The sequence below is a fragment of the Hyla sarda genome, chromosome 5, assembly GCF_029499605.1.
Source record: "Hyla sarda isolate aHylSar1 chromosome 5, aHylSar1.hap1, whole genome shotgun sequence".
In the NCBI taxonomy this organism is placed as follows: Eukaryota; Metazoa; Chordata; class Amphibia; order Anura; family Hylidae; genus Hyla; species Hyla sarda.
The window spans coordinates 269,046,739-269,067,308 of record NC_079193.1 but is presented as its reverse complement, the minus strand read 5'-3'; the positions used below and the strand labels follow the sequence as shown (position 1 = coordinate 269,067,308).

The following is a 20,570-nucleotide window of genomic DNA, read 5'->3' as shown; positions in this document are numbered from 1 at the left end:
TTCATTCCCTACTTCACGCAGATTGCAGAACCCCTCACAGCTCTCCTGCGGGGTACAGCGTAGGTGAACTACAGTGAAAGATTACCTGTTGAATGGGCCGAAGAGCAAGAGCCGAGCTCTAAAACATCTGCTGACAGAACCACCCATCCTGGCGTATCCAGACTACAGTCAGCCATTCCGGCTGTATACTGATGCCAACTTCAAAGGTCTGGGGGCTGTCCTATTCCAAGTTCAAGAAGGGCAAGTGCGTGTGATAGCCTATGCCAGTCATGACCTGCGAGGAGCAGAAAAAAATTATGCAAACTACAGCTCCTTTAAGCTGGAACTTTCAGTCCTTGTATGGGCCGTGATTGAAAGGTTAAGGACTACTTGGCTGCCCCGACATTCACCTGTCTACATAGATAGCAACCCGTTAGCCCATCTCAATACTGCCAAGTTGGGTGCCATCGAGCAGCCTTGGGCCTCAAGATTGGCAAACTACAGTTTCACAGGAGCGGCAAGTCAAATGTCAACACCGATGTACTGTCTCAGATGACCCCCCGTGAAGAACCACCTGTCGAAGACGAGTGGGAAGATGTGGAGATGCCCCCATTTTACCAGAAGTTCATGAATCAGAATGTTGTGACCACCCTTGGGGATGGTGAACCCAGGTCCGAGAAGGTCCAAGAAGACCTATACACCTGTAAGAGTCTACAAGACGAAAGTCGAGTCATGGGGGATCTGCTGGACTACCTTCTGTTGAAAAAGGTACCAACCCGTCTACGCCGGGCCCAGTGTGACTACGAGTTGAAACGTCTGTGGCGACAGAGGAAACGACTGTTCGGCAATAAAGGACTGTTGTACCAGAATTCTTTGGATCCAGTCTCTGTTGATCGACTTCATCAGATTCTGGTTCCCCGAAGAGACGCATCGATGGTCCTCAACGCATATCATGATCATTCGGGACACTTTGGAGTCCACAAGACCGAGGCTACTGTCAGGCAATGATTCTACTGGATTGGGAAGCGGAGCGACATTGAGAAATGGTGCAGTGAGTGTGCAGTCTTCAACGTCACCAAGAATGTGTGCAAGGATGCAAGAGCACCCCTCCATTTCATCAAAAGTGAAAGGCCTTTTCAGTTGGTCACTCTAGACCATGTCAAGTTGTCTCCTGCCCAGTCCGGGTACACATATACTCTCACTATGGTGGATTACTACACTAAGTGGGTTGTCATAGTGCCTGTCAAAGACCTTACAGCCAAAACAGTGGTTCAGATGTTCTATTCCAATGGGGTGCAAACCCTTGGTTGCCCGGAGTCTGTCCTGACGGACAGAGGAAAGGCCTTCGATGTCCACCTCTTTCAAGAGCTGTGTCAGTTCCATGCCTGTAAGAAGCTCCGGACTACTGCTTACCACCCTCAGGAAGAGGGCTCTGTTAGCGCATCAATCAAGTTTTTATCCACATGCTGCGAGCAGCGTCTGTGTCAAAACACAAAGAGTGGCCTCGATTCTTGCCCGGAGTTCTACAGGATACACCCCTTTCTACCTGATGATGGAACGGCATGGGCAGCTGCCGAAGGACTGAACGTTTGGACTTCAAGCTTCCTTCAACAACTCTCCGCAAGCTTCCATGGAGTGGGTCTCTGACCATCAAAGAAGAATCCAGGAAGCAAAAGAGATTGTCAATAAAAAGATGGGCAAGGCTCAGCAAAAGCAACAGCAAGACTACAACCATCATGCCTCCGCAAAACCCCTTCAGTTAGGTGACAAGGTCTAGCTGCGGAAATTTCCGAGGTCCCACAAGCTGGATTCCATCTGGGAAATGGACCCATACACAATAACGGCCATACTCTACCCAGACTCTGATGTGTACAAGATCTAGAAAACTGGGTATGAGCCGCAAGTTGTCCACCTTAACCGGATAAAGTTATGTCTCAAGGAAGACCTGCCTGAACCTCCTGTACCTCCTCCAACAGATGTCAGACCTGTGCCAGGAGAGGGGATCCACCCATCCATGGATGTCCCCATGTTCTCTCCCAGCCAACCTGCAGTCTTCTGTGTCATGCCATCCCAGGGGCCGGTTCAACCAAATCTAGTCACCTCACCAGCTCCAGTTCTGTCACCATTAGCACCAGTTTACACCCCGGTTTCCAGGTCTCCAGTGTCTCTGCCAGCAAGCCCGAGTCCTGATAGTCCCAGCTCCAACTCTGGAATTTGATCACCAAGAATTCCTTACAATTCCAGTCATGACAAGAGCTCCCGAAGAGGGAAGTGTTCCTGATTCACAAGAAGTGGTGCTGCGTAGGCCCCAAGGGAGCCAACTGCCAGCAAGATACAAAGATTAAGTGTCAAGTAACCATTAGTATCACACATAGAGTCATTGTACATGTATATATTCATGTACACATATCCGTCATTTCACTAGAGCTGCAACACTAACCATAAAACAGTCCATACTAATGTCTCTATAAATTGTCATATGTCTAATGTATTTTCTATTGTGTTCCCGTGCTCAGGATACTTTCCTGGCCAGAAGGTATACCTGTAAGCTGCTGTGCATGTATAAAACAGTCAAAGGCAACAAATGTCTAGAAATGTCTAGTCTAATCTAGACAAAGAATAAGTCAGCCAGCACTTTAGTTGATACCAAACTATTATATGGACCTGGCCTACAGGTGCACGCTACTAGTCTAATCTATATATCTAGTGTTCTGGGGAGAAGTGTGTAATGCCAAGGGCCCCCAGTAGCCGAGTCATTGGGTAAAAAGCCTCCGGAAGCCCAATATGTCTTATATTGTGTCAACAGTTGCATAAAGTGTGCTATAGTCAAATGTAATGTTATCGAGTCATGTTCCTAAAATAGTCATAAAAGTTTATAAGTCTTCAGAGCATGTATGGACATTATACAAGAACATTGGTGATACTAAGGTTCAGCCTGGAAATGGACATTCAGTGCAATGCTCCAGGACTGCATGTGGTCCCTGTGGCTATTTTGCTCCTCCACCCTCCTGGACTGGGCTTCGAGGATGACTTTATTCAAGTGGGGAAGTTTGTGTTATCCCAGTACGGACATTATGGCCCTGTACTGTCCTCCTGCGCTGTCAGGCAGAGTCCCTGCATGTCCCCAGGGCTCTCCTGCAGCATACCCCCATTATGTATATAGGTATGCATCATTTAATGTACTGTTGCATTAATGTTTGTACCACATGATTGTTACCCAGAGGTCACTAGTGACCAGGTGACCCCCCCCCCCCGCCCCAAGTGACCTATGGGCTCCTTGCACAGCCCCCCTATATAACAAGGGGAGAGGCTGCAATCTCTCTCTTAGCACATTGCTCTTCTGCTGCATGCAGAGGTCCAGTGCAGTTGTCTCAGTGTCTGTGTCCAGAGCATTGGAGGCCTCAAGCCTAAAGTGCTGCAGCCACAAGTCGATCATTGGTAAGTCAAGTGATATTATGGTCACCATCTCTGTCAAGTCAAGTCCATCTGTAGTCACCATGGCCTGCATTAAAGTCAGTCTAACTACTGCAAGTCCTAGCAAGCCTGTGAGGTCCCCCTGTGTCACTGGTCACCTCCCTTGGATATTTTGCTGTACTGCAAAGACTATATTACCTGTCTTGCCTCAGTAAAGCTGCCGTTATCCTTAATGTGGCGTTGGTGTCTTCATTGCCCCTGCCTAACCCAAGATCATCGGTATTACCTTCGGGTGGTTAAGGCTAAACCACACCCTGGAGTCATGACAAGAAGGAGTTAAAGGGGTATTCCAGGAATTTTTTTTATTTGACTATGCTACAGGGGCTGTAAAGTTAGTGTAGTTCATAATATACTGTACCTGTACCTGTGTGTGACAATTCTTCTGTGATTTTCACTCCAATATTTATTTTTAACAGCATACAAAATGAATGTTGTCTCAGATTTTTCCGATGTTGCAATGTGGCCGAGACCTGACTCACTAATCAGCTGATGACAGGGAGCCTGTTTGCTTCAATGGGTGGAGGAATCGCTTGGTGGGAGAGAGATCAATCTGCAACTAAAGAAACAGCTGTAGGCACCCTGATTGAAAACCACAGGTCTTTTGAATGGATGCAGCTCATTTATGTTTCAATGGGTGGGGTGGCTGATGTGTGGGAGGGAAGAAAATTGAATTGTGGGATTTGTGGTCAAAAAAAGAAAAGTCAAACAGGAAATACCAGTTCACAAAAAGCTAGTCACAGTGTTATAGCCAATTAGCCCCAAGACAAGTGCAGATCCTTCCTAGGCATGTCCATTACTGTCTGTCAGGTATGTACTAAAATCACCTTATGGTGGATAATCCCTTTAACACCATCTGCCTCTTGGTCCATAACATCTGCCCTGCAACCCTGCATTGCACCCCGACTCCACATCGTATTCTTACAAAAAAAAGTAAAAAAAAAAAAAAGACTAAAAAAAGTAGTACAGTAACAGATAAATATGTAACCATGCGTATCATTTTAATCATATTGACCCACAATTTTACTGTGCACTGTGTAAAAAGGAAAACCTAAAATTTGCAAACTGTGTTTTCTTTTTAATTTCAGTGAATAAACATCAGTGTTGACTTTCCTAAATTTGGCCTTTTATTTAAGATATCACACTAAAATACAGTCTTACAGAGGTGCCGATAATGTTTTATAACACACATTAGATTTAGACAGTTTGTCTGGCAATCTCATATGTATACAAATATCCTTTATGTTCCCTGAGATCTCCCATTGTGGAAACAAGGATGGCACCAAGCATAGGATGTCTGACCTTGGCTGAGGAGATAAGAAGCACTACCATAACGTCTCTGTGGCATGTCCGCCTGCCGCACCCGCCCGGAGACACAGCGCCACGGCAGCAACAGACGCCGCCCCGTGATATATAAATAGTGATATACAGAAATTAAGTGTCTAAAATAAGCAACATTTAATAAGGTTATTGGAGTATGATGTGTTAGAAGGTAAAGAAAATAATCACACTTAGGTAAGGGAGAAAGAAAGGGAAGAAGGGTAAGTTATAAGATACATGCATGGGACCTTTCCGCTAAGGTATACCATTGGGGGACTCATAAAAGGGTGTATTATAGAAGTCACCTCAATGGGATCATAAAAAAGGGTGATAAGTACTTATGTACCAGAGTTCTCCTTTAAACCTAGGATCTTCACAATACAGACCTGTGTGGGCTGAACCTGTTATTTTTGTCAGCACCAGCAGACCATTTAATGTGTATGGGGGCCTCCAAATTCTCGAAGTCGGGGGAGAGAAGGATCACTCATTGGGTTTCGACTGCCTGATGTGTTAGTTCGCAGGGAAGATGAGCCACCGCTAAAAGGACTCTGGCCAACACATGACCACTCGGTCGAGCTTGGCTTTTATATGTATTGAGGGTATTGATGGCTACTTTTATGAAAATCTCTGTTTCGTAATGCACTTTCCTAAATCTCTATTGACTAATGCAGGTTTCCCAACCAGGGCCTTCGGCTGTCCGGGCATGCAAGGAGTTGTAGTTTTGCAACAGCTGGAGGGGCCCTGGTTGGGAAACACTGCCCTACCATGAAATGCAGCAAGAAATGTCACATGCCATAGAGTTGCCTTACGGACTCTTCGCAATTCTGCAAGCTCCCACTTGTGAATGAATTGAAGATGCGGGCTGTATCGGAGAATTGCAGATTATTGCTAGTTATCTTACGTATGAGTATAATCTTTATAGATACACAATTATTTTTCAAAGAAAAGAAAAATACTATTTAGAATGGTCTGTAGAGTAGACACTTGTCTGTAGACTTCATGCAGTCCAACCACTTCAGCACTGAAGGAGGAGAGTCCTCTGCTGCCCCCTGCCTGCTCCCTGAGGATTGACTAGCTCTCTTCTGCATTGCCTATTCTTCCAGGTCAGCCTGACCTCTGAATAACCCTTCGCTTGACCTACTGCTGGTCACTCTCACCAGGCACATTTGTTTATCTTCAGCTTTAAGGCTCCGACCCAAAGTTTTCATCTGTAACCTTTATGTCCCTCTCCATCCCTGTCGTCGCCGGCCAGAGATTAAAAGTGTGTTGGGCTTTAGTTGTGTTTTCCAGGTCTCGCATATAATACAACCTCCATAAAGCACAGAGCTTTATGATGCTTTTTTGTTGGTATGTGGGCTGTTTACTTTCTCCTTCTGGCAACCTTTTAATGGCCCAGCACCAATTACAGCATAGTTCAGACATGCAGTAAAAAGAAAAGGGGCCGAAAACCTGAGGTTTACAATAATATAAAAGAATAAAAAATAATAGAACTACTTCTAGCACAAGGCACAATGTCAAATAATGCAGATGTCCTTACTTCTCATATACCGAATATTGTAGTATATAACATTGCACAATAGAAAAAAAAATGCGGCTCTGCTCACCACTCAATGCAGGAAATTAATCAAAAGGAAGAGTGGTGCAATTGTCCATAGCAACCAATTAGATTGCATCTTTCATTTTTAAAGAGGCCTGTGAAAAATGAAAGAAGTAATCTGATTGGTTGCTATGGGCAACTTTTCCTCTGCACAGGTTTTGATAAATCTCTCCCAATGTGACCAGTGTTCTTGAATGGATCAGTAGCGGGCCATGTCCCATTGAAGCAGCACAGAAAAAAAGACAAAAATCAGGGAATGGTTAAAACCCATAATGGCGAAACTCCAACGCGTTTCGAGCTATATAGCTCTTAGTCATGGCAACATTGCAACATTGCACCTATGGTTTGGTGTCTATGACTGTATGGTTAAGCTGAGAATAGGCGTTATGACAAAGTATCTCTTTTTTTCTCATATTTTTTTATTTGTAAATATTTGTTATTGACTAAGCCATACTGTGGCTAATCTGGGAAGGGGATGCATCTTGCAGGCATAGGTGTACTATGTAAAAAATCAGCCATTGAAGTAAATAATGAACGGAGGGGAGCAGGGGGGGGGGGGTCATGTATAGTACACTAGATATGGGGGGAGGGCCATGATTTGGGCAGCACAAGCTGTGTGAGTAAAACCCCAGTCACAGCTGGGCCTAATTTCTCAACACGCAAATGTTCCTTTTGTTATCCTAAAAACCCTGACCAAAGCAATAAGGTGTATTAAAACCACTGTTGGCACCTCGCACCTCGGACACATGTCCTGCCAGTCTAACCCTGTGAACAGCCCGAACACAGGTACAAATAGTTGGAGAAGATTCCAAATACAATGGGTTAGATGTCTCAAAAACGTTTAAAAGGAAAACTGTCTATGTTGTCTATAGCAACCATTCACAGCCCAGTTTTCAATTTACAAGAACAGTTTAAGAAATGAAAACTGAGTTTTAGTGGGTTGCTATTGGCAGCAAAGATAGATTTTCATTAAGGTAGGGTCACACACGTAGCGCATCCTTAGAATACTTCGCTCTGCGGGTAATCCGCCGGGTAGCGGAAAATATGCAGAGGATTCTGTTATGAGCACATACACAGGGCTGCCGACGTTGCTGTGACACGAGGGTTTGCCTCCAAACATTACTGCACACACAGGGCTGCAGAAAATTCACTATGAATTGTTCTATGACTTGTGGCAGCCCCGTGTGTGCAGTAAGGTTTGGAAGCAGGCCCATATTACAGACACGTCGGCACGCTGGGCCTGTCTGCAAACCTATCTGCACACACAGGGCTGCGGGGTAGCCCTGTATGTCTGCTCATAGCAGAATTTGCTACAGATGTGCTACAAGTGCTACATGTGACCCTACTCCACTGTTTATAGATTTCCAGTATAGCCCTTGGAATGCATGGTGGACCACACTGTTGAACAATGCCATATTGTAACTTGGGCTGATGAATAAAATTTTACTAGCCAAATTTGGTGAAAGTAGCAAGCAGTATCCCTTAGCTGGCAGCAACTGTGCCATAGTGACCTATAATATGGGGCCAACAGGCCAATATTGCCCTGTGTAATAGGCCTAAAGATCAACCAATAAACAAGCAGGTTCTCATTTAACAGATGTGTAATGTCCGTTTATTTGCTTTGGTATTTTTCTTTTTGGGTGTGTATTCACACACTAGTTTGTTCTGAGCAGTTTGCTATTCTTCCTGGATAGGGAATAGTTAGTGCTCTGAACGAATGAGAACTCGGGTGGGTCTATTTTAACCAGAGTTCTCCTGCATTCTAGCTGCTGGTTATTTTGTGCAATAATGCTATGATGTCTGTTTGTCCAATATACTTCCAAGTCTGCTTGAGCATGCACTTTGTATTTATCTTGTGATATTTTATCTGAGTTTTAGCCATGGTTAAATAGTCTTGTTTATTGTAGATTTTAGTCTGTGTTATTTTTCAGTTTTTAGGATGTATGTCTGTTCTGTTTAGTCTGTGTTCACATTGTGAGAATCCTGTCCTATTCCTCCACATAGTGGAGTTTGGTTTTGAATTTATCCTGTCTTGTATCTTGAAATATATCCTGTTTTGAATCTTAAGAAATATCTTGTCTAGTATCCTGACCAGTGTTCCTCTATGTTGTAGAGTTTGGTTTTCTTGTATCCGTTTTTATGAAGTTGTTGTTTGTTATCTGTGTCCAGTGTAAACAGTGTCCTATGTTACCTGATCAGTTTGGTGTTTTATCTTTCAGTTCTTCCATCCATCCCCTGCGTCTTTTGGATTCTGCTGTATTCTTGTTGCATACCTAGCCTTGTTCATTTTATCATGTCTGCCATTTATCTGATATCTGGTTTATGAACTGTTTGTTAATACACTATATTCTGCCCTGTTAGTATTTGTATCCTGTCTGGTTTATCTGTTCTGGTTTTTGTATTTCCGTTTATGTTTCTGTCCTGTGACCAACTATGTGTATTATTAGTTTTTTTGCCACTGCACTGTAGCGCAGGGAGGGACCGGCTCCAAGTTGTCGATTCACCGCTTAGGGTGTTTGAGCAAGTAGGCAGGGAGAGTGTTTTTAGGGTCAGTTAGGGCTCACTCTCCCTGTCCCCCTAGTCGGTCAAGGCAAGTTGATTGACTCCTGTAGTATAATGGAAGTAAAGGGCTGCAGGAATGATCCAGCAATCGTTGTAGTGCCATCTAATAGGCTTTTTGGTCCACACTCACATCAGGCAGCAGTCTGCCCATGTAATACCACCCCTAAACCAATCTGTGAATTTCTGTGTGTCACTTGTTTTATAAATGTTATCAAGGTCCCTCAATCATTACCTCAGAAACAGCTGTGAAATTAATCTATAACCACAGGTAGACAACAGGACCAGGGACACACAATGCATCACTGGAACTATAAGATTATTATGTAAAAAGTGCAAATATCCATGGCCTGGTACCATATTAAAAGAGGTAGTTTGTGTTTGTTTCTTATCAGACAACTAAGCCAGGCCTGAAGCAGAAAGGCTGCCCTGTCATGGAATGTTTGCTACATCCCATCTGAGAGCTGAGGAGCCATTATCTACTTTGTGCCTAAATAAACTTTATTGTGCTCTCAGTGATATGGCTCCTCAGAATCAGTGTTTCCATTCATCACTGTCACCTTTTCTAGTGACTATAGTGACAGTTCATGATTGCTGACTAGTAACAGTGTCCATAATGTTAATACAAGCCAAGTGAAAGACATGGACCATGTACTTAAGTAGAAGATCAGAAAACAACCCCATAATCACATAGAGGTAGCGTGAGAGCTAAAGCACTAATGGAGGCTATTGGACCTTGTACCCTGACGTGACACCTCTGCTCTTTGGAGAAGACCATAATTAGCACTATTATTAGCGGGAAGTGTTTGGGGGTAGTTCAGGGAGTAATGGGAGTTCAGGGACACAGTATAGTTCTGGATCTACCATCTAACATAGCAGAAAAAAAAACTGAGGTTACAAATAACAATATTTTGTTACAATTATTGCTCTTGGATCATTTTGGATCCAGCTTGGATCATTTCTGGAGAAGACTGTGGTTACAAATCTTTACTTCACTTAGATTTTTAGAAAATATTATTCATGGGAGCAAATTGTTACTTAGATATTAGATATTGGCTCTGCCTATGTAAATTCCATACTGTTTATCAGATAGAAGGATAGATAGATAGATAAAGAAGATATGTACTATAATCAGTGGTAAAAACATAAAGGTGTGTTTTATTTAAACTGGATGAGTATTTTTCAAGAAGTAAAAAAGACATTTGTACCAACCTTTAGATTTACTACCATAGGTTGGAGTGTAGATCTTTGTTTATATACATTGGATATGATCAATTACTTTCCTGCTGGCACATGACTTTTTTCATTAGTAGTGCTGCTTTCATCCTAGAATAAATAGTTAGATGGATAAGGATAGATTGATAGATATTAGATCGATAGATAGACATCCAAAGAGACTCATAGCACATCAATCTAAAATAAACTATAAAGGTGCTTTATTCAGCATGATAAATCAGTTCAGGAGCAATAGATAGATAGATAGATAGATAGGTAGGTAGAGATAGATAGATGACAGATAGATAGATAGATAGATAGAGCAGCATAGCCAGGAAAGGCAGAGGTGGTCCTCGCAGGTCCTGTGGATTTTGGTCAAAAAAGTACAGCTACGTTTCAGCAGCCTCACGCCGCCATGGAAATGGTGGCATGAGGCTGCTGAAATGTAGCTGTACTTTGCACTTTCTGATGGAATAAACACATCCAGCTTTTTGCACCTTACCTTTGTGTGCTGTGGGACTCATTTTTAGATAGATAGATACAACAGAGAAAAACCGCAGCACACAAAAAGTGTCTCAGTGCAAAAAAAAAGTGCAATTTATTCCATCTTAGCAAGATATACAAAAAAAGTGCAATTTTTTCAGTAGTCTCACACCACCATCTGAGACTACCAAAACGTTGCAATTTTTTTCTATATCTTGCTAAGATGGAATAAATTGCACTTTTTTTTGCACTGAGACACTTTTTGTGTGCTGCGGTTTTTCTCTGTTGTATTGAAGTTGGAGTCCCTAACCAAGCCTCCTATGACTACGTGCACCAACAGACTCTTCATTAATCCTGGGTGGATATGCTGCTTCTTTGGACTTTTTTTTTAGATATATAGATAAATAGATAAAAAGGAGATAACCGCAGCGGTTATCTCCTTTTTGTTGAAGTTGGAGTCCCTAACCAAGTCTTCTATGACTGTGTGCACCTCTTAATTTTTACTACTTTCCTGACGGATGTGCCGCTTTTTGGAATTCTAGATAGATAGATAGACAGATAGATAGATAGAAGAAAAATATCCGCAGCACACGAAAAAATCAGTGAAAAAAATGTGGATTTACTCCATAAACAGAGTGTCTAAGGACAACGTTTCAACCAGCTCTCCTGGTCTTTTTCAGGCTCAGTATACATATTGGGACAACTTGCACTCCAGCCAATCACTCTGGCCGTGAGCGCATTGTCCACTTCTCGTCCCCAGCCGGTGAATTTCAGCCCATCACTCACCTCTGTCCTCTGCTGCTTCCTCTCAGCTCCGGCGTGCATGCCCCTGCCTCCTAGGGCGTGCACGTGACGGAGCTCTAAGATTTAAAGGGCCAGTGCGCCCGTAATTATCCATTGCACCTGTCACACTGTTACAAGTTTCTGCACGTCCCACTTGCCCCTGCTGGATATTTGTTGGCTTAATGCCTTAGAGAAAGTGTTCCTATGAGTTGCCTTGTCGTTTTTTTAAACCTCATTGTTCCATGACCTGACCTCGCTCCTTTGCCGCCTGCCTCCTGACCTCCTGCTACGTTCCTGACTACACTCCTGTGCCTCCTGCCCTGACCTTCTGCTATCCTGTCCTCGAGTTGCCGTATCCTACCTGTGCCTCAAACCTCCTCAGCCACCTGTGTGGTCGAATTGAGACAGGGCTAGCAACCTGGGTGCCGCCTGCCACTGCAAGTCCATCCCACTTTGTGGCGGACTCTGGTGAAAACCAGCAGCACCTTAAACCCCGCTCCCTGGTACGGCCCGTGTCTTCTGCCACATAGGTCCAGCGGGTCCACTACTACAAGTGTTCCTGTCTACTGAACCGTGAATTTTACAGTAAGATCCGTCCATGGATCCCGCTGAGGTACCTCTGCCGGACGTCTAGGATCTTCCTTCCGTTGTGGTGCGCCAGTCTAAGCAGTTGGCCTGACAAGCGCAGCAACTTACACAACTGTCTACTATGATGCAACAACTCCTAGCTATGCAGCAAAAGCAGCAACAGGCAACAGCAGCAGCTGCGGCAACCTGATCCAGTGTCTCCACCAGTTCCTGCTGCGTCTTTAGGCTCCAAGTTGCGTTTACCTCTACCCTCAAAGTATGATGGTGATCCTAAGCTGTGTAGAGGCTTCTTTACACAGTGCTCCATGCTTCTGGAGCTCATGTCGGACCAATTTCCAACAGAACGAGCTAAGGCGGCCTTTGTAGTCAGTCTTCTGTCCAGAAAAGCCTTGGCCTGGGCTGCACCTCTTTGGGACCACAGTGACCTGGTTACCTGCAACTTGACGGCATTTCTGGCTGAATTCCGCAGTGTCTTTGGACAGGTATTCACATCCGATCAGTATCTACTATGACCACAAGAACCTTCTATACCTTCAGTCTGCTCAACGTTTGAATCCTCGCCAAGCAAGGTGGTCTTTATTATTCTCCAGATTTAATTTCTTCATTCATTTCATTCAAGAATGTCAGAGCTGATGCTCTTTCCAGCTCCTCTGATGTTGTGGGATTTGACTCCTCGCCTAGGCATATTATTCCTCCGGATCGTTTGATTCCTGATCACTCCAGCTGTTCTTCAGCAAGTTCCTCCAGGAAAAACTATTATGCCTGCCAGACTGAGACGCAAGGTTCTGAAATGGGTTCATTCTTCTTTGTTGGCAGGTCACCCCATATTTCGCAACACCATACTTTTAATTTCCCGGCACTACTGGTGGCCGCATCTTGAACATGAGTTTTCAGATTTTGTCCGTTCCTGTGTAACCTGTGCCTATGACAAAACTCCTTGGCTAAGACCTGTGGGACTCTTACAGCCTCTGCCCATTCCAGAGACTCCCTGGTCTCACATCGCTATGGACTTTATTACCGATCTGCCTCCATCTCGTAATAACACAGTCATTTGGGTGGCAGTTGATCGGTTTTATAAGATGGCCTCCCATCTGCTCCACAGCTGGCAAAGCACTTCCTACAACATATCTTTCGTTTACATGATCTACCAAATCATATCCTCTCAAGATCAAGGAGTTCAGTTCGTTTCTAAGTTTTGGTGAGCGCTCTGCTCCTGCCTTTACATCAACCTAGACTTCTCCTCTGCCTATTACCCTCAGTCCAATGGCCAGGCAGAGAGGGTTAACCAAATTCTGGAGACTTATTTACGTCATTTTGTCTCGTCAGGACGATTGGGTTGATCTTCTTCCTTGGGCCGAATTTTGCTACAACCACAAGGATTCTGAATCCACGAGGACTTCTCCATTCTTTGTTGTCTATGGACATCATCTCCGTCCTCCTCTCCCAGTTTCTGTTTCCATTGGTGTGCCAGCTGTTGATGTTCTGATCCATGACTTCTTGTCCATCTGGCAACAGACTCCTCAATTTTTGTCTCAAGCCTCCTCTCGCATGAAAACTCAGGTTGATAAAAAAGAAGATCTCTTCTGTCTTTTTCTTCCGGTGATAAAGTTTGGTTATCCTCCAAGTACATTAGTTTCAAAATTCCCAGTTACAAGTTGGGTCATCGCTTCCTGGGTCCATTCGAGGTCCTGCAAAGAATTAACCCAGTCTACTATAAACTCTCTTTGCCATCCTCACTTCGTATTCCAAACTCCTTCCATGTGTCACTCCTCAAGCCTCTGGTAATTAACCATTTTTCTCAAAAGAACACTACTTGTACTCCCGTTTCTGGTTCCTCAGATGTGTTTCAGGTTAAGGAGATCTTGGCCACGAAGACGGTGCGAGATAAGAAATTCTTCTTAGTTGACTGGAAGGGATTTGGTCCTGAGGAGAGATCCTGGGAGCCCGAGGAAAACATCCTGGATCGTAGTCTCCTCAAACGTTTTCTCAGCCCAAAAAGGAGGTGGAGACCAAAGGGGTGGGGGTACTGTGACAACTTGTGCTCCGGCCGTCAGCACATTGTCCCCTTCTTGCCCACAGCCGGCGGGGCTGGGATTGGCATTGCGGGACCTGCCCACATGCAAATTTCAGCCCATCACTCACCTCTGTCCTCTGCTGCTTCCTCTCAGCTCCGGCAGACGTGTCCCTGCCTCCTAGGGCATAGATGATATTTTTGTTATTTGGACAGAAAATGTAATGGACTTGTTGCCTTTTCAGGATTATCTCAATAGCAGAGTCCTGGATAGTCCCGGATATGCAATTTACTCTTATCCATTCCACACAGTCGATCAACTTTCTTGACATTTTGGTCACCATAGAAAATGGACGACTCACCACAGACCTGTACACAAAAGAGACACACAGGAATACACTCCTGAGGTATGACAGTTGTCACCCACGACCGATGGTAAACTCCTTGCCCCATAGCCAAATGCTTAGGGCAAGGAGGATTACAGACTCTCCGGACAAGCTTGAAAGTGCTCTTGATCGGATGATCTCGAATTTTAGACAGAGGGGTTATCCTCTACATTTGATAGAGAAACAGAGGAACAGGGTCATGACAGAGGTGACTGTGGTTAACAGCGATCAGGGAACACATGAGCACAAAAAGAGATCAAGGTTAGCCTTTGTGAGTACTTATCATGATATCTCCCCAGAAGTGGGGATAGTTTTTCGTAGACATTGGCATTTATTAGGAGGGTATACTAATATTCCTGAATTTGCCTCCCCTTATTTAATGTCCTATAGGAGAGCCACCAAGACAGACTCGTGGTTGCAGACATCTCATTGAAAACTGACCAGAGACCACGTTACATTACAGTGGGTTCCAAAGGTAGTTATCCTTGTAGATCATGCATTAATTGCAAACTGATGCATAAAGGTGATAAGTTTATATGCCCAAAGCCAGGAGTGGAGTATTCGATCAAACATTATTTAAATTCTTCATTTGTTGTATATGTACCATGGTGCCCATGTGGTCTCCTCTATGTAGAAGAGACCACATGGGACATGAAAACGAGATTGAACCAACATCGGTACACGATTAGGAAAAAGAAAATTGACCTACCGGTACCAAAACATTTTGTGGACATGTGACACAATGAAAATGAACTAAGGTTCATGGTCATTGAGCATGTCTGTCACGATGCCGGCTGGCAGGTAGTGGATCCTCTGTGCCAGAGAGGGATTGGTGTGGACCGTGCTAGTGGACCGGTTCTAAGCCACTACTGGTTTTCACCAGAGCCCGCCGCAAAGCGGGATGGTCTTGCTGCGGCGGTAGTGACCAGGTCGTATCCACTAGCAACGGCTCACCTCTCTGGCTGCTGAAGATAGGCGCGGTACAAGGGAGTAGGCAAAAGCAAGGTCGGACGTAGCAGAAGGTCGGGGCAGGCAGCAAGGATCGTAGTCAGGGGCAACGGCAGAAGGTCTGAAAACACAGGCAAGGAACACACAAGGAACGCTTTCACTGGCACTAAGGCAACAAGATCCGGCAAGGGAGTGCAGGGGAAGTGAGGTGATATAGGGAAGTGCACAGGTGAACACATTAATTGGGACCACTGCGCCAATCAGCGGCGCAGTGGCCCTTTAAATCGCAGAGACCCGGCGCGCGCGCGCCCTAGGGAGCGGGGCCGCGCGCGCCGGGACAGAACAGACGGAGAGCGAGTCAGGTAGGGGAGCCGGGGTGCGCATCGCGATCGGGCGCTACCCGCATCGCGAATCGCATCCCGGCTGGCAGCGGAATCGCAGCGCCCCGGGTCAGAGGACGTGACCGGAGCGCTGCCGCGGGGAGAGTGAAGCGAGCGCTCCGGGGAGGAGCGGGGACCCGGAGCGCTCGGCGTAACAGTACCCCCCCCCTTGGGTCTCCCCCTCTTCTTGGAGCCTGAGAACCTGAGGAGCAGACTTTTGTCTAGGATGTTGTCCTCAGGTTCCCAGGATCTCTCTTCAGGACCACAACCCTCCCAGTCCACTAAAAAAAAATTTTTCCCTCTGACCTTTTTGGCAGCTAAAATTTCTTTGACCGAGAAGATGTCCGAGGAGCCAGAAACAGGAGTGGGAGGAACAGATTTGGGAGAAAAACGGTTGAGGATGAGTGGTTTGAGAAGAGAGACGTGAAAGGCATTAGGGATACGAAGAGAGGGAGGAAGAAGAAGTTTATAAGAGACAGGATTAATTTGACACAAAATTTTGAAAGGACCAAGATAGCGTGGTCCCAACTTGTAGCTAGGGACACGGAAGCGGACATATTTAGCGGAGAGCCATACCTTGTCTCCAGGGGAAAAAACGGGGGGAGCTCTTCTTTTCTTATCCGCGAACTTCTTCATGCGAGATGAAGCCTGTAAGAGAGAATTTTGGGTCTCTCTCCATATGATGGAAAGGTCACGAGAAATTTCATCCACAGCGGGCAGACCAGAGGGCAAGGGAGTAGGGAGGGGGGGAAGAGGGTGACGGCCGTACACCACGAAAAATGGGGATTTGGAGGAAGACTCAGAGACCCTGAAGTTATACGAGAATTCGGCCCATGGGAGGAGATCTGCCCAGTCATCCTGGCGGGAGGAAACAAAATGTCGCAAATAATCACCCAAGATCTGGTTAATCCTTTCTACTTGTCCATTGGACTGGGGATGATATGCAGAAGAAAAATTTAATTTAATCTTGAGTTGTTTACAGAGAGCCCTCCAGAATTTAGACACGAATTGGACGCCTCTATCCGAGACAATCTGCGTAGGCAACCCGTGAAGACGAAAAATGTGTACAAAAAATTGTTTAGCCAACTGAGGCGCAGAAGGAAGACCAGGAAGAGGGATGAAATGTGCCATTTTGGAGAATCGATCAACGACCACCCAAATAACAGTGTTGCCACAGGAAGGGGGTAAATCAGTTGAAGCCAGGGAAGTCCAAGGAGAATTTCCGAGGTGCAATTGGGGAGGACCAAAAGTTCAATCCTCTCATGATGAGATCCGATGCTCATAAGAAGGGGCTCCGTGCGGAAACGTATGGTACAGTCCAATCTTTCATTATTTACACAATTGATGTAGAGGGGTCTGGCGAGACTGGTCACCGGGATGTTGAACCTGTTGACGAGAGAGGCCAAAATAAAATTTCCTGCAGATCCTGAGTCCAAGAAGGCCACTGTAGAGAAGGAGAAGGCAGAGGCAGACATCCGCACAGGCACAGTAAGACGTGGAGAAGCAGAGTAGACATCAAGGACTGTCTCACCATTGTGCGGAGTCAGCGTACGTCTTTCCAGGCGAGGAGGACGGATAGGACAATCTCTCAGGAAGTGTTCGGTACTAGCACAGTACAGGCAGAGGTTCTCCATACGGCGTCGTGTCCTCTCTTGAGGTGTCAGGCGAGACCGGTCGACCTGCATAGCCTCCACGGCGGGAGACACAGGAACAGATTGCAGGGGACCAGAGGAGAGAGGAGCCGAGGAGAAGAAACGCCTCGTGCGAACAGAGTCCATATCTTGGCGGAGTTCCTGACGCCTTTCGGAAAAACGCATGTCAATGCGAGTGGCTAGGTGAATAAGTTCATGTAGATTAGCAGGAATTTCTCGTGCGGCCAGAACATCTTTAATGTTGCTGGATAGGCCTTTTTTGAAGGTCGCGCAGAGGGCCTCATTATTCCAGGACAATTCTGAAGCAAGAGTACGTAATTGTACGGCATACTCGCCAACGGAAGAATTACCCTGGACCAGGTTCAACAGGGCAGTCTCAGCAGAAGAGGCTCGGGCAGGTTCCTCAAAGACACTTCGGATTTCCGAGAAGAAGGAGTGTACAGAGGCAGTGACGGGGTCATTGCGGTCCCAGAGCGGTGTGGCCCATGACAGGGCTTTTCCGGACAGAAGGCTGACTACGAAAGCCACCTTAGACCTTTCAGTGGGAAACAGGTCCGACATCATCTCCAGATGCAGGGAACATTGGGAAAGAAAGCCACGGCAAAACTTAGAGTCCCCATCAAATTTATCCGGCAAGGATAAGCGTATCCCAGGAGCGGCCACTCGCTGCGGAGGAGGTGCAGGAGCTGGCGGAGGAGATGACTGCTGAAGCTGTGGTAGTAACTGTTGTAGCATAACGGTCAGTTGAGACAGCTGTTGGCCTTGTTGCGCTATCTGTTGTGACTGCTGGGCGACCACCGTGGTGAGGTCAGCGACAACTGGCAGAGGAACTTCAGCGGGATCCATCGCCGGATCTACTGTCACGATGCCGGCTGGCAGGTAGTGGATCCTCTGTGCCAGAGAGGGATTGGTGTGGACCGTGCTAGTGGACCGGTTCTAAGCCACTACTGGTTTTCACCAGAGCCCGCCGCAAAGCGGGATGGTCTTGCTGCGGCGGTAGTGACCAGGTCGTATCCACTAGCAACGGCTCACCTCTCTGGCTGCTGAAGATAGGCGCGGTACAAGGGAGTAGGCAAAAGCAAGGTCGGACGTAGCAGAAGGTCGGGGCAGGCAGCAAGGATCGTAGTCAGGGGCAACGGCAGAAGGTCTGAAAACACAGGCAAGGAACACACAAGGAACGCTTTCACTGGCACTAAGGCAACAAGATCCGGCAAGGGAGTGCAGGGGAAGTGAGGTGATATAGGGAAGTGCACAGGTGAACACATTAATTGGGACCACTGCGCCAATCAGCGGCGCAGTGGCCCTTTAAATCGCAGAGACCCGGCGCGCGCGCGCCCTAGGGAGCGGGGCCGCGCGCGCCGGGACAGAACAGACAGAGAGCGAGTCAGGTAGGGGAGCCGGGGTGCGCATCGCGAGCGGGCGCTACCCGCATCGCGAATCGCATCCCGGCTGGCAGCGGAATCGCAGCGCCCCGGGTCAGAGGACGTGACCGGAGCGCTGCCGCGGGGAGAGTGAAGCGAGCGCTCCGGGGAGGAGCGGGGACCCGGAGCGCTCGGCGTAACAATGTCTCTCCTTTAAAAAGAGGGGACGAGAGATAAAGCATTCTAAAACTTCGAGAGTTGAGATGGATCTTTGAACTGAATTCCTTAAAACCACATGGGTTAAATGTTGAATTTAAGATATCAGCTAGGATTGTGGGGAAGTGAGTTTTTTCCGATATAGCCTGGGTTCAAATCACTGAAGTGGTAGTATACTCAGTATATATTGTTTTTTGTAAATATGAAAATGTAATTTATTTTCTATACTAATTATGTTTTTTCTTTTTGCAAATGTTATTCTTTCTTAATAAATGTGTTCATATTCAGTAAAGTCCTGTGACCTGGGGTTTCTGTTAGATGGACAGAGTGTGTCTGATGGTAGTCCACTTCCAGTTGATTATTTATTTTCATAAATTTTGTTATTTATTATTTTTATTTTTATTTCTCTTTTTATACTGGTCACATAACAAACTTTATGTAGGTACCCAATGCATATAGGACCGTGAGGGTTATACAGGTGTAGGAAAGGTGACTGCTGCTCTCCTTGGTGCCATCTATTTGATGGTGCCGGTGAGGATATATGGCATTGATACCTGGACTCTGACACTTAAATGTGCCAGACTCTGGGTGCACATACTTACCTTGCCTGATTGCCAGAATATGGGTGCCACCCAGATATCTTCTAACAAGAAAGGGATCCGTCTTTATTTTTATTTTTACTTCCTTTATTTTACTTTATTTATAATGTTAAACATTGTTCCTCTAGAGGAAGTGATTTGCCCTATTTTAATATGGCCTCTGTTACGGTATATCGGAACTGGACTTATGCATGCACTAGATTCCGATGTGTCTTTGCATATATTCCTGGCCACCTGGGGATTTGAGGCTGCATGTGCAGTCGTATAGATCAAGCGCACTGTGCGCAAGCACTTACATCCCGGACCGGGTTGCTATGGCTACCAACACTCTCTGTCAGTGCATATGGCCCTACCGGACATGACGTTACGAGACTGCATCCGCACAGTCGCAGGAGTGTGATGCTCATGCACAATGATTTGTTTACACGCTATCTGACTAATTACGTCCCGGTGAGTGAGCATCCCTACAGCCACTGTATATATATTGATTTTAATTGCACAAGGAGGTTTTGTATGTATAATGAACTTCCTAATTAGGGTGTTTTCACGACTGTAGTACAGCATTGAACATGTAAAATGTTATATGTATGCACTCTGAATATACCTATATGGAGTATGTACACATGATGGAATGTTTTTTCACTTATATTGTATTGATGTGGTGTACTTTGATATTTTTTCACTTAATTGTAAATTTGGTTGCACTATTGGTATCAGATTGGTACCCTTATATAATGTGTGTTACTCACTATGTATACTGAGCTTGTATAAGTATAGGTAGAGCTAGTTGAAACGTTGTTCTTGGACACTCTGTTTATGGAATAAATCCACATTTTTTTCACAGATTTTTTGTGTGCTGCGGATATTTTCCTTCTATTGATACTTGGGCCCTTGACCAAGGTCCGGACTCTGCATGCAACTTACCTTGAAGTATACTTTATTTTGGAGGTGCTGTTTCCCTAAACTGTTATTAGATAGATAGATCGATAGTGTCATGGAAATGTTTATCATTAATAACACAG

The 20,570-nt window shown here is 45.6% G+C and overlaps 1 long non-coding RNA gene across 1 annotated transcript in view; it reads left to right on the top strand.

The window, feature by feature from the left end:
- The first annotated feature begins 19,897 nt into the window (after positions 1-19,897).
- The window catches only part of LOC130272681 (uncharacterized), a 40,840-nt gene continuing 40,167 nt past the window's right edge, over positions 19,898-20,570 (top strand). Inside the window, exons 1-2 of the long non-coding RNA XR_008843687.1 lie at positions 19,898-19,998; positions 20,393-20,496. This is a non-coding gene — a long non-coding RNA (uncharacterized LOC130272681). The remainder of the gene's footprint in view (positions 19,999-20,392; positions 20,497-20,570) is intronic.